A 12372-nucleotide genomic window follows, 5' to 3' on the forward strand; every position below is an offset into this window, starting at 1 on the left:
CTTCACATCACTTGAATCATCGACATGACAATAGGGACATCCTTCATCTCTGCCTGCCTGCCAGCAGCAGTAGTAATATATTCTGGTAGTCAGTATTATGCATAGTACAGTATACTTGTATAGAGTACAAGATGTGTTGGCGTCAGACAGACACAGTGGAGGATTGAGGAGTTGTGTAAATACCAATAGGACGGAAGTCATTTATTACGTACTGGCATGTAGTCATGAGACCCATACACTCACACACACACACACACACACACACTTCTAAAACTTCTTTACTTTGACAATGTGACACACACACACACACACACTCTCTCACATGCTTACACACGCATGCACAAACACAGACACACACTTCCTCTACAGTTAACAGACCTCTTCATCCACCCACAGTGCAGACTGTCCAGGACAGAGGGGCGATTCAGCCTAATTTTAGTCAGAGATGTGCCCATAAAGCCTCTTTGATTGGAGTGGCATGTGGTGAAAGGGATGGGAGGTTGAGGATAGGAAGAGGGGAATTCTTACGATGACTCATAGACAAAGACATAATTTTCTCGGAGTGACAGAGCAAGAGAGAGAGGGATGAAGGGTCAGGGTCTCAGAAAGACAGAGAGAAGGGCAGACGGGGGAAGACAGTTTCTCTTCACTTCTCCCCTCTTTTTATCTTTCTCGTCTCCACTTCTCTTCTTCCATCTCCTCTCTTATCTCTGTGGTTTTCTCTCTCCGTTACGCATTCTGTCTGTTTCTTGTTTTCCTCTTTTTGTTCTGAAACCATTTCCTTTTCTAAGGTTACAGGAACTCTATGTTTATGGGAGATTCCAATTATAATCTTGTTATGGGTTGGTTTGAGCTTGTGTGTGTATGTACAGTGCCTTCCGAAAGCCTTGTCTTTTTCCACAATTTGCTGTGTTTCAACATGAATTTAAAACGGATTAAATTGAGATTGTGTCACTGGCCTACACACACACACACACACACACACACAATAATGTCATAGTGGAATTATGCTTCATCTCTGTGCCTCACACATACAATGATCTGTAGGATCCCACAGTCAAGCAGTGAGCAGTGAAGCACAGAACTGAGGATAGATCAACAACATTGTAGTTACTCCACAATTCTAACCTAATTGACAGAGTGAAAAGAAGAAAGCCTGTACAGAATACAAATATTCAAACACATGCATCCTGTTTGCAATAAGGCACTAAAGTAAAACTTCAAAAAATGTGTTAAAGAAGTGAACTTTATGTCCTGAATACAGTGTTAAGTGTTGTGTTTGGGGCAAATCCAACACAACACATCACTGAGTACCACTCTTCATATTTTCAAGCATTTTGGTGGCTGCATCATGTTCTGGGTATGCTTGTCATCGGCAAGGACTGGGGAGTTTTTTAGATAAAAAATAAATGGAATAGAGCTAAGCACAGGCAAAATCCTAGAGGAAAATCTGGTTCAGTCTGCTTTCCAACAGACACTGGGTGTCACGTCCTGACCATAGAGAGCCCTTGGTTCTCTATGGTGTAGTGGGTCAGGGGGTGACTAGGGGGTGATCTAGTATGTTTATTTCTATGTTGGTGCTAATATGGTTCCCAATTAGAGGCAGCTGTTTATCGTTGCCTCTGATTGGGGATCATATTAAGGTAGTTATTTCCCCACCTGTGTTTTGTGGGATATTGATTGATTGTTAGTGTGTTTGGGCACTACGTCCTCACGGTCTTTGTAAGTTTTGTTATTTTGTTTTGTTAGTTTCACTTAAATAAATATGTGGAACTATACTCACGCCTTGGTCCGATCATTTTCAAGAACGTGACACTGGGAGATAAATTCTCCTTTCAGCAAGACAATAACCTAAAACACAAGTCCAAATATACACTGGGGATGCTTACCAAGATGACATTGAAATGTTCCCGAGTGGCCTAGTTACAGATTTGAATTAAATAGGATTGAAAATTTATGCAAAGACATGAAAATGTCTGTCTAGCAATGAGCAATAACCAACTTACCCTGATTAAGACAGCTTGTTTGTCGAAACGTTGGTTATTAGGTAAAATTATTGCATCTGAGCTCCTAGTGTGCAGCTCTCCATTCATTTTTCAAGTGTTCTACTCCGCTAGCCAGCACCTCTCCTAAACAGGTGTTCTACTCCGCTAGCCAGCACCTCTCATAAACAGGTGTTCTACTCCGCTAGCCAGCACCTCTCCTAAACAGGTGTTCTACTCCGCTAGCCAGCACCTCTCCTAAACAGGTGTTCTACTCCGCTAGCCAGCACCTCTCCTAAACAGGTGTTCTACTCCGCTAGCCAGCACCTCTCCTAAACAGGTGTTCTACTCCGCTAGCCAGCACCTCTCCTAAACAGGTGTTCTACTCCGCTAGCCAGCACCTCGCCTAAACAGGTGTTCTACTCCGCTAGCCAGCACCTCGCCTAAACAGGTGTTCTACTCCGCTAGCCAGCACCTCGCCTAAACAGGTGTTCTACTCCGCTAGCCAGCACCTCGCCTAAACAGGTGTTCTACTCCGCTAGCCAGCACCTCTCCTAAACAGGTGTTCTACTCCGCTAGCCAGCACCTCTCCTAAACAGGTGTTCTACTCCGCTAGCCAGCACCTCTCCTAAACAGGTGTTCTACTCCGCTAGCCAGCACCTCGCCTAAACAGGTGTTCTACTCCGCTAGCCAGCACCTCTCCTAAACAGGTGTTCTACTCCGCTAGCCAGCACCTCTCCTAAACAGGTGTTCTACTCCGCTAGCCAGCACCTCTCATAAACAGGTGTTCTACTCCGCTAGCCAGCACCTCGCCTAAACAGGTGTTCTACTCCGCTAGCCAGCACCTCGCCTAAACAGGTGTTCTACTCCGCTAGCCAGCACCTCTCCTAAACAGGTGTTCTACTCCGCTAGCCAGCACCTCGCCTAAACAGGTGTGCGTTTCTTTCGCCTCTAGATCAATAACCAACTCGACATGGCTTGAAGAATTTAAAAAAGAATGTGCAAATATTGTACAATCCAGTTGTGCAAAGCCCTTAGAGACTTACCCAGAAAGGTTCACAGCTGTAATCACTGCCAAAAGGTGATTCTAACAATGAGATGAGATGTTTCTGTATAACGTTTTCAATACATTTGCAAAATGTCTAAAAACATGTTTTGACTTTGTCATTATGGGGTATTGTGTGGAGATGGGTCAGGAAAACAATCAATGTAATCAATTTTGAATTCAGGCTGTAACACAACAAAACGTGGAATAAGTCGAGGGTATTGAATACTTTCTGAAGGTGCTGTATATGCAATTGTCAATTACAGAAGGAGACTCTGACTTCTAGTATGATCCTAGAAGGGTTGGATAGGAGCCATCTGTCTGGAGTTGGAACGGGTTCTGCAGAATAGGATAGAATCTCTCTGGGTCATGGTTTAGGTACCGTCCAACAGTCTCGTTTCTGTGGGAAGCGAGGAGGTTGTCTTCAACGTCAAAGTTGGGGAGCGGAGTGAGAATAACAGAATGCAGTAGGAAGAACAGAGCCAGACAGTCATCCGGCCCCTCATTTGCTCCATACGCTGTATTTAAAGAAGTGTGTGACTGTTCACTATGCTATTCAGCTGAAGCATCCAGTTGGGTGAATACATCTGGTTTGTGCTTTCTCTGTCTCCGTCTGGGTCTGTAGCTGAGAAGGACCTAACGATATCATTTGGTAGAATAAATACAGGATTCGTGCATTTCCCAGCTTTAATCGAACACGAGGCTCTCTCATTGACACCCACTGTGCTCTGTAAATGACTTGATTGTTTGAGGTAAGGCATACTAGGCATTCATTTCTCTTATGACTTCAATTTAGTAGTCATAACACTTGATGAGGTTCCTGTTGAATGATTAAACAGGTCCATTTCCTGTGTTTTTCAAGGGTTATTACCCTCTTTCACACACACACAAACACACACACACACACACACACGGACACATGCGAGCGAAAGGGGTGCCACTGACAGAGATTTAATAAAGTAATCCACTCAAATGAATTCCATAAAATCTCCATATTTGCCAGCAGTGTTAATCTTGAACCCCATCTCTAAAATCAGTTTTCCAGATGGCACCCTATTCCCAATTTAGTGCACTACTTTTGAGCAAGGTCCTACCCTATGGGCTCTGGTCAAAAGTAGTGCACTAAACAGGGAATAGGGTGCCATTTGGGACCTAGCCTATGGTTCAATTGTATAATTGGGTTCATTTTATTGGCCTTTGTGTCAGCATTTCTGTAATGTCTAATAATAATCTCAAGTAGACATTATTATGATTAAGGCCTGGAGTGGAAGGCTTTGGTTTGGTTGCTACCCGACTATGCATGAATCCAGACATGACATATGAAACCACACTTTGCGCAGAAACGAAGGGAGAAAGATATGGAAGGAGGGAGGTGAGAAAAGCCGGTAAAAAGGGGAATGGATTCCAAATTTGGCAGGTCTCCTCTAGATGTGTAAGGATAGAGAACAGGGTTGGTAAGTGATGACTGGCGTTTGGTGGTGGTGTTGTAGTAGAGGTAGAATTGGCAGTAGAGGTAGTAGTCTTGGCAGTAGAGGTAGTAGTGGCAGTAGAGGTAGTAGTGGTAGTAGTGGTAGTAGTGACAGTAGAGGTAGTAGTAATAGTAGTGGCAGTAGAGGTAGTAATAGTAGAGGCAGTAGTGGTAGTAGTAGTAGTGGCAGTAGTAGTGGTAATAGTAGTAGTGGCAGTAGCTGTAGTAGTGGCAGTAGTAATAGTAGTGGTAGTAATAGTAGTAGTAGTAGTAGCAGAGGTAGTAATAGTAGAGGCAGTAGTGGTAGTAGTAGAGGCAGTAGTGGTAGTATGGGGCAGTAGTGGTAGTAGTAGTAGAGGCAGTAGTGGTAGTAGTAGTAGAGGGGGTAGTGGTAGTAGTAGAGGTAGTAGTGGTAGTGGTAGCAGTAGAGGTAGTAGTAGAGGCAGTAGTGGTAGTAGTAGAGGCAGTAGTGGTAGTAGTGGTAGTGGTAGTAGTAGAGGCAGTAGTGGTAGTAGTAGAGGCAGTAGTGGTAGTAGTAGTGGTAGTAGTAGAGGCAGTAGTGGTAGTAGTAGAGGCAGTAGTGGTAGTAGTAGATAGTGGTAGTAGTAGAGGCAGTAGTGGTAGTGGTAGAGGTAGTAGTGGTAGTAGTAGAGGCAGTAGTGGTAGTAGTAGAGGTGGTAGTAGTAGAGACAGTAGTGGTAGTAGTGGTAGAGGTAGTAGTAGTGCTTCATAGAGTACTTGTCTAAACCCAGACCTACAATCTACGCTGTCTTGTTTCATCACTGGGAACTAAACTGATGTTGACAACAGCCCCAGATCTCTCCCCTTCTTAAAACCACCCATTATCTTTCAAATAACGCTAATCTTTCCTCTCTCTTTTTTGTCCATTATTATATATTCATGCATTATTATTTCCATTTCTCAATAAAGTATCTATAGTGTGCTATTCTATTTCATTATAAAATGCCCCACTTCTCTCTCTCTCTATAGATTCAGGCGTCCTTTTCCCTCCCTTCTCCTCTTCTCTCTCTCCCTCCCTTCCCCTTCCCTCCCTTCTCCTCTTCTCTCTCTCCCTCCCTTCCCCTTCCCTCCCTTCTCCTCTTCTCTCTCTCCCTCCCTTCCCCTTCCCTCCCTTCCCCTTCCCTCCCTTCTCCTCTTCTCTCTCTCCCTCCCTTCCCCTTCCCTCCCTTCTCCTCTTCTCTCTCTCCCTCCCTTCCCTCCCTTCTCCTCTTCTCTCTCTCCCTCCCTTCCCCTTCCTTCTCTTCTTCTCTCTCTCCCTCCCTTCCACCTTCCCTCCCTTCTCTTCTTCTCTCTCTCCCTCCCTTCCCCTTCCCTCCCTTCTCCTCTTCTCTCTCTCCCTCCCTTCCCCTTCCCTCCCTTCTCCTCTTCTCTCTCTCCCTCCCTTCCCCTTCCCTCCCTTCTCCTCTTCTCTCTCTCCCTCCCTTCCCCTTCCCTCCCTTCTCTTCTTCTCTCTCTCCCTCCCTTCCACCTTCCCTCCCTTCTCTTCTTCTCTCTCTCCCTCCCTTCCACCTTCCCTCCCTTCTCCTCTTCTCTCTCTCCCTCCCTTCCCCTTCCCTCCCTTCTCTTCTTCTCTCTCTCCTCCTTCTCCTCTTCTCTCTCCCTCCCTTCCCCTTCCCTCCCTTCTCCTCTTCTCTCCCTTCTCTTCTTCTCTCTCCCTCCCTTCCACCTTCCCTCCCTTCTCCTCTTCTCTCTCTCCCTCCCTTCCCCTTCCCTCCCTTCTCTTCTTCTCTCTCTCCCTCCCTTCTCCTCTTCTCTCTCTCCCTCCCTTCCCCTTCCCTCCCTTCTCCTCTTCTCTCTCTCCCTCCCTTCCCCTTCCCTCCCTTCTCCCTCCCTTCCCCTTCCCTCCCTTCTCCTCTTCTCTCTCTCTCTCCCTCCCTTCCCCTTCCCTCCCTTCTCCTCTTCTCTCTCTCCCTCCCTTCCCCTTCCCTCCCTTCTCCTCTTCTCTCTCTCCCTCCCTTCCCCTTCCCTCCCAGTAGGTTTCGTAATCATGTCCCCTGCCTTTCAATCACTCCTTTCCTGACCCTTCACTCCTTAAATCATAGTAACATATTCTAGACTCCACCCCGACACGTCTGCCTGATCCCCCACTTGACACACACCCTGTCAGTTAGTCTAGCTCCATCTGCAGAATCTAAATCAAACAGGCTTCCTTCATCACACAGACACACACACCACAGGGCAACCAGGGAGAAACCATCACGTCAACCATCAACCCTTACAGCAGCTGCTCTTTAGCTCAGCAGTGTGCTAAAACGACAAACACAGAGGACCAGACTCACTAAGAGTGAACCTGTCTGTGCATAGTTTACACCTGTAAGTCCCAGTGGGGAATACACTAAAAGACTAAGAAAAAAGCTGTACAATTAACAGAGAAGCTAAAATATGAAACAGAAATGACTTCGCCACAAATGGCCCACTTTTCTTCATGGGCCCTGGTCAAAAGTGTTGCACTAAATAGGAATAGGGTAGCATTTGGGATGCAGTCTTTATTTACACCTTACCTTGAGATCTCTTTTCATCTCTTAACCCGTGTTGTATCTTTAATGTTGTATTCCTTTGGAAAACAGCGGGTAAAGACTTTGAGCAGTGGCGACCCGTTATTCAAGGCAGGTGGAGCTGATGTGTCTAGTCGTGTATTTGGGGCAGCTCATGTGTGTAGTTGTGTATTTGGGGCAGCTCATGTGTGTAGTTGTGTATTTGGGGCAGCTGATGTGTGTAGTCGTGTATTTGGGGCAGCTCATGTGTGTAGTCGTGTATTTGGGGCAGCTCATGTGTGTAGTCGTGTATTTGGGGCAGCTCATGTGTGTAGTCGTGTATTTGGGGCAGCTGATGTGTGTAGCCGTGTATTTGGGGCAGCTCATGTGTGTAGCCGTGTATTTGGGGCAGCTGATGTGTGTAGTCGTGTATTTGGGGCAGCTGATGTGTGTAGTCGTGTATTTGGGGCAGCTCATGTGTGTAGTCGTGTATTCGGGGCAGCTGATATGTGTAGCCGTGTATTCGGGGCAGCTGATGTGTGTAGCCGTGTATTTGGGGCAGCTGATGTGTGTAGTCGTGTATTTGGGGCAGCTGATGTGTGTAGTCGTGTATTTGGGGCAGCTGATGTGTGTAGCCGTGTATTTGGGGCAGCTGATGTGTGTAGTCGTGTATTTGGGGCAGCTGATGTGTGTAGTCGTGTATTTGGGGCAGCTGATGTGTGTAGCCGTGTATTTGGGGCAGCTGATGTGTGTAGTCGTGTATTTGGGGCAGCTGATGTGTGTAGTCGTGTATTTGGGGCAGCTCATGTGTGTAGTCGTGTATTTGGGGCAGCTGATGTGTGTAGTCGTGTATTTGGGGCAGCTCATGTGTGTAGTCGTGTATTTGGGGCAGCTCATGTGTGTAGTCGTGTATTTGGGGCAGCTGATGTGTGTAGTCGTGTATTTGGGGCAGCTCATGTGTGTAGTCGTGTATTTGGGGCAGCTCATGTGTGTAGTCGTGTATTTGGGGCAGCTCATGTGTGTAGTCGTGTATTTGGGGCAGCTGATGTGTGTAGTCGTGTATTTGGGGCAGCTGATGTGTGTAGTCGTGTATTTGGGGCAGCTGATGTGTGTAGTCGTGTATTTGGGTCAGCTGATGTGTGTAGTCGTGTATTTGGGGCAGCTCATGTGTGTAGTCGTGTATTTGGGGCAGCTGATGTGTGTAGTCGTGTATTTGGGGCAGCTGATGTGTGTAGTCGTGTATTTGGGTGGCTGCAGTGACTGGCAGTAGGGCCTGAGGCAAAATAACAGGTGCCTTTGGAGCATCTAGCTAGCGCAAAACTGTAGAGCATTTAGCTAGCGTAAAAACACCAGTGTGGAGAATCTAAATTAGCTAGGATAACACTAACGCTGCACAACATTGCACTTCAATAGCTAGCATAAATAACACTGCTCTCCCCAGTGAGCTCTCCTGCTTGGCAGATTGCGAGCACACAGCCCACCTTCCCTAACACAATGACATCTCTCCGGTTTAACGAGAGAAGAGCATGGTTCAGTATCATGAATATGGCCAACACCACTGTCATTACAAAAAAACGGAATAGTGCACAGAAATACATGTAAACAAGGCAATAACGTGAACAAACGATGCTCCCCGGGACTCGCCTCTCTAGTTCTCTAACATATTCATCTATACGTCATTGTGCATATCATCTGTTTTTCTATCCCTCTCTCTATCCCTTTTTTTCCTATTTTTTCCTTGCTGCCATCTTTACAGCCAATCCTCCTTGTGACCTTGTCCCCTTTCTCTCTCCTCCTGTTGATCCCTCCTTCTCGCTCTCTTTTCTCTCTCTTGTCAGACAATCCCTCCCTCCCTCGCTTCATCCATCACCACCTCTCTCTTACCTCTCTCTTTCTCTCGCTCTCCCCCGTTCCTCCCTCCCCCTTACCTCTATGTCTCCCTGCCCTCTCTTAAATCACTCTATCCATCCATCCCTCTGTTAGAACAGCTCAATTAAATCCTGGCTGGCATCAGAGAGAAGGAGATTACATTCTGCTCCGGTATAGCTAGCCCAGGTTAATCATACACTGTACTATACAGCAGTCTGTGTGTGCGTGTGTGTGTGTGTGTGTGTGCGTGCGTGCGTGCGTGCGTGGTTGTTACAGCAGCTAGGTCTAGGAGTGCCAAACTGCCAGCAGTAGCAATACACTGACTATTGCATTAAACAGTTTGATAATACAACCAGTGGCTGCAGGAGCATGGAGTAGTCTCCTGGGCATTTAGCCTCAGAGCACACGCACACACACACACACACACACACACACACACACACACACACACACACACCTCCCTGCCTATATCTTGATCCATATTGTGTGCTGTCCCGATGGTAACAAGTCATTGTCAGCCGCCGAGCAGTGTCCCCAGTACTGTCCTCATCTCATCTGGGACGAGCTGGAGGTTACTGAGGCATGGCGCGAGGGAGGAGAGGGAGGAGGGTGGAGAGAGAGAGAGAGAGGGGAGAACGAAAGAGGGGGAAGAAGGGGAGAGAGAGAGGCGAGATGGAGGGGGAGAGAGGAGGAGAGGGGGAAGAGAGTGAAGGCAGAGAGAGGGAGTGTTTTCTCTCACACGACATGACAGCGCTCACACCCCAGGAGACTTAAGAAGACACAGCATTTAGTATAGACTGCCTGTTATGTGTTCTATGCCGTCTCATCTGCCTAATGGAGATGTGAGAGCTGGTTGCCATGTTTGGCACATCGCCAGATGTTTGCATCCGTTCACGGGCACACCTGTACAGTCTGTTGTATGGGGAGAGATGCCCGACTGCCACACCCATATTTTCCTTTTCAATGTCTCTCTCTCTCTCTCTCTCTCTCCTCTCTCCTTCCCCTCCCTCCCTCTCTGTCCCATCAGACAGTACTGTAGTTAGTTGAAGGTAGCAAAAGGGAAGGATACAGGAGCTCCCCAGAGGAGCTCCACCCCAGATAACATCCTCTTCCCAGAGAAAGAGAGCGAGGGAGAGGAGAGAGAGAGAGAGAGAGAGAGAGAGAGAGAGAGAGAGAGGAGAGAGAGAGAGAGTCTCTGCAGTAAGACAGCCAGGACAGGAGAGCCTGTATTCACAAAGTAGGAGTGCCGATTGATCAGGTCCTTCCTGTCAATATGATATTATTTATGGAAGTGAAAAACGGATCCTAGATCAGGAGAGCTACCCGCCACGGATTAGACCTCCATCCTCCCAACCACTAGCCCGGTCCCAGATCTATTTGTTCTGTGTAGCCAACTCTTATGGTCATTGTCATGCCATGAACTAGACTGGTCCCAGATGTGTTAGTGCTGTATAACTCCCATATGAACACACACAGATCTGGGACCAGCATGCTACCAGACGAGGGAAAATACCATTACAGCACAACGCAATCACAGCCATGCTTAACACCATCAAACCAGTGAGATATAGGAGAGGCTGGGGGAGGGGAGGACAACAGTGGGGGGGATAGTGGGAAAATATGGCCAAAGTAGCAAGGTAGAGAATGATCGAAGCCAAAAACAGCAGGGTTGACTGGAAAATTGCTAAAAATACTAATTCATTAGAATAAATGTGTAGAGGTATGCACTGTCAAAAGTGCAGGACACAAGTGAAAATAACTGCTAAAATGCCTCACATAGCAAATACTGAAACATAGAATTTTGAAGAAATCAAATGTTTACGTTACATATTTTTGAAAATTGCTAAGTGAGCAAAATAACCCACACTCATTTTCAATGTAAAATAATAAAAAACGTGCAATCACTTATTTTGAATTTGTATCGTTTCACACAATCATCCAAATGTAAAATAAAATCTAGATTTACGCAGATTATCGAAGCATCCGACGATAATATGATTTCCTCCAACGAGGCTCCACAGCAGCATTGCATTCCATTTTAATACCTGAGCCAGACCCTGTTGCATGCTACATGCTATCTGAGTGTTGTACCCAGCAAAAGGTACTAATGACATGCAATAATACTCTTTCCCTATAACATCCATTCAAACTATTCAACGAGATGTCTCCTTCTCTACACTTTCATTTTGTCAATTACACATCATAATTTTCCAATTCATTAAAAGTCAACTATAAAAGGAGATACTACAGTACAAAACCTACAACCACTTCTACTTCAGCATTGAGAGAAATTATGATAAGCACATTTGCCCATTTGAACAATAATCTCAACAGAAATCTTGAAATATTAATACTTTGATAGTTTTATCCAATGACATCACCACTAATATTGCCCTCCAGACACTACTAATATAGTCACAACAACACATGACATTACTCTTCCAGAAATCTGACTCAAATTCATCTCTCCACAGCCACCTCAGACAGGCTAGTAAGGCTACCATCTTGTAAAGCTGTGATTGTAATTGCAGATGTGACCAAGGTGTGATGAAGATATCATCCGGCCACCTCTCCTCCACCCAGCCAGTGTTCTAATTAACCCCTCTCTCATCTTGTATTGTTAACGGCTGTGTTCTTCTCTTACCTCCACAGGTTTAAACGATGGCCTCGGGGATGTTGATCCTTCTTTTCCTCTGGCAACTCCTTGTCCTCCCTTTTTTCTTCCTAGTTCTTCCTTTTCTTCTTCTCTATCAAATTGATTGTGCCCTCTCCTCTCTCTGTTCTGATGCTGCAGTGATTCAAAAACACACCCTCTCTCCCTCTCGCTCAGCCGCTCTCCCTGCCTCCCTCGCGCTCATTGGCTGCCTGCTAGAGGTGAGGTGACATCACCCTTCTTCTGCTCTGCCTCTCCCCTCATCCCTCCCTCTTCTTCTCCTGCCTCGCTCTATTCGCTCACTCTTGTTGGATTCTGACCATTCCTTTATTGTCTTCTTCCCCCCATCGTTCCCTCCCTTCCTCTTTCCATTCCCTCGGTGTACCCCTCCTCCTCCCTACATCCATCCTCTCCTCCCTTCTCTTCTCCGCTGCTGGCCTTATGCATGCAGTCTTTCCAGCTGGATTAGTCTTGCCAGGTTCCAGCAGCCTGCCAATCTGCTCTGCTGCCAGATAGCAGCTCTCTCTCCTTTTCCTATATGCAGCCATGCAGATCAGCTCTAGCAGGCATAACAATACACTTATTAGCATAGTGGTTATAGCCTATGGCCCTACCCACTCTGCTCTACATCTCATTCCCTGCTCACGTCTAAAATGGTATACTATTTCCTACAAAGTGCCCTACTTTTGGCCATAACCCATACGGAATAGGGTACCATTTGAGACGCATACTGTGTCTGTAGGATACGCTCCCTAATTGCAGACTGACACACCCATATGGCCCTGGTCAAAAGTAGTGCACTACATAGGGAATTGTGTGCCATTTTGGACGCATCCTGCATCTCTCTCTCTCTCTCTCTC

General features: G+C 46.4%; 1 protein-coding gene across 7 annotated transcripts in view; it reads right to left on the bottom strand.

The window, feature by feature from the left end:
• Window positions 1–11766, bottom strand: part of l1cama (L1 cell adhesion molecule, paralog a) — a 79447-nt gene extending 67681 nt beyond the window's left edge. For 3 of the 7 annotated variants that reach the window (XM_014135826.2, XM_014135830.2, XM_014135825.2), the window contains exon 1: window positions 11504–11702. The gene's annotated coding sequence lies outside the window, so the exon portion shown is untranslated. Of the gene's footprint in view, window positions 1–11503 lie in introns of all 7 variants that reach the window. The other 4 variants (XM_014135828.2, XM_014135831.2, XM_014135832.2 and 1 more) reach the window with 4 other exon arrangements.
• Window positions 11767–12372: the final 606 nt, after the last annotated feature.

The sequence above is a fragment of the Salmo salar genome, chromosome ssa13 (assembly GCF_905237065.1).
Source record: "Salmo salar chromosome ssa13, Ssal_v3.1, whole genome shotgun sequence".
Lineage (NCBI taxonomy): Eukaryota > Metazoa > Chordata > Actinopteri > Salmoniformes > Salmonidae > Salmo > Salmo salar.